This window comes from Eptesicus fuscus, chromosome 5, assembly GCF_027574615.1.
Source record: "Eptesicus fuscus isolate TK198812 chromosome 5, DD_ASM_mEF_20220401, whole genome shotgun sequence".
Classification (NCBI taxonomy): domain Eukaryota; kingdom Metazoa; phylum Chordata; class Mammalia; order Chiroptera; family Vespertilionidae; genus Eptesicus; species Eptesicus fuscus.
The window spans coordinates 41,462,168-41,463,772 of record NC_072477.1 but is presented as its reverse complement, the minus strand read 5'-3'; the positions used below and the strand labels follow the sequence as shown (position 1 = coordinate 41,463,772).

At 46.4% G+C, this 1,605-nt stretch overlaps 1 pseudogene; it reads left to right on the top strand.

The window, feature by feature from the left end:
- The first annotated feature begins 205 nt into the window (after positions 1 to 205).
- LOC103283948 (procathepsin L-like) lies at positions 206 to 1,145 on the top strand (annotated as a pseudogene).
- Positions 1,146 to 1,605: the final 460 nt, after the last annotated feature.

Here is a 1,605-nt window from a genome sequence, read left to right as displayed (position 1 = left end):
ACAAAATGGTGAATATACTTAATGGCATAGAATTGCACACTTAAAAATGGGTAGTTAAAATGGTAAATTCTATGTTATGTACATTTTACCACAGTAAAAAAGATTTAAAAATATATATACACATACTCTAGTCTTGCTCAAAGACCCCTGGACCTGCATATACTGACTGTACCTGTGCAGCTGTGCCCACGTAGGTTTTAAAAACATGAATCCTTCCCTCTTCCTGACGGCCCTTTGCTGAGGAATAACTTCAGCTGCTCCAAAACTTGATGGAAGTTTAGATGCACGAAGGAACCAGTGGAAGGCAACACACAGGAAACTATATGGCTTGAATGAAGGAGGATGGAGGAGAACAATGTGGGAGAAGAATATGAAAATGATTGAGCTGCACAACCAGGAATACAACCTAGGGAGACAGAGCTTCACCATGGCAACGGATGCTTTTGGTGACATGACCAATGAAGAATTCAGGCAGGTGGTGAATGGCCTTCAAAACCAGAAGCACATGAAAAGAAAAGTGTTCCGGGAACTTCTCTTTGCTGGAATCCACATTCTCCAACTGTGAATTGGAGAGAGGAAGGCTGTGTAACTCGGTGAAGGACCAGGGTCACTGTAGTTCTAATTGGGCTGCTCCAGAAAACCGGCAAACCTATTTCACTGAGTGATCAGAGCCTTGTAGCCTGCTCTCAGGGTCGGGCAATGAGGGCTGCAGTGGTGGCCTAATGGATAATGCCTTCCAGTATGTTAAGTTCAACAGAGGGCTGGACTCAGAGGAATCCTATCCATATCATGCAAAGGTTGGATCCTGCAAATACAAGCCCGAGGATTCTGTGGCCAATGACGCTGGTTTTGTGGACATCCGTGTGCAGGAGAGGTCCCTCGCGGAGGCAGTGGCAACCGTGGAGCCCATCTCTGTTGTAGATGCATGAAGAAGGCATTGGTGGTGATCCAGACTGCAGCAGTGAAGACCTAGGTCATGGCGTTCTGGTGGTTGACTATGGCTTTGAAGGAGCAGAATCAAATAACAGTAAATATCGGATTGTCAAGAACAGCTGGAGTACAGCTCGGGGCAAGATGACTACGTAAAGATGGCCAAAGACCAGAACAACACGGTGGAATCGCAGCTCTCCGGCTGTGTGAGATGATGGTGATAAAGAAAGACTTGATTGAGAGCAGGATATCCAGAGGAGGAATTTTATCTTAAAACTGACCACATTTTACTGCAGCAGATCTTGAAGATCCAAGTTGTGTCTTGAATTCTGTGACATTTTACACTGGTAAAATGGTATCACTTCTTTAATTACTGCTGGAAATAGTCTTGTATGATTGATTTGCCTAATAACTAAAATTTTATGTCTTATCCCATATAATAAAAGCCCAGCGACCAAAAGGCAGAATGACCAAAACAACCAGTTGACCAGTCGCTATGATGCGCACTGACCCCAGGGGGCAGGCGCTCAACACAGGAGCTGCCCCCTGGTGGTCAGTGTACTACCACAGTGGGAGCGCCACTCAGCTGACCAGGAAGAGCAGCTGCTCCCGCTGCGAACCCCAGGCCAACGGGCAGGAACCCAAGCTATGATGGTAGCCTCCTCACCCCAAGCT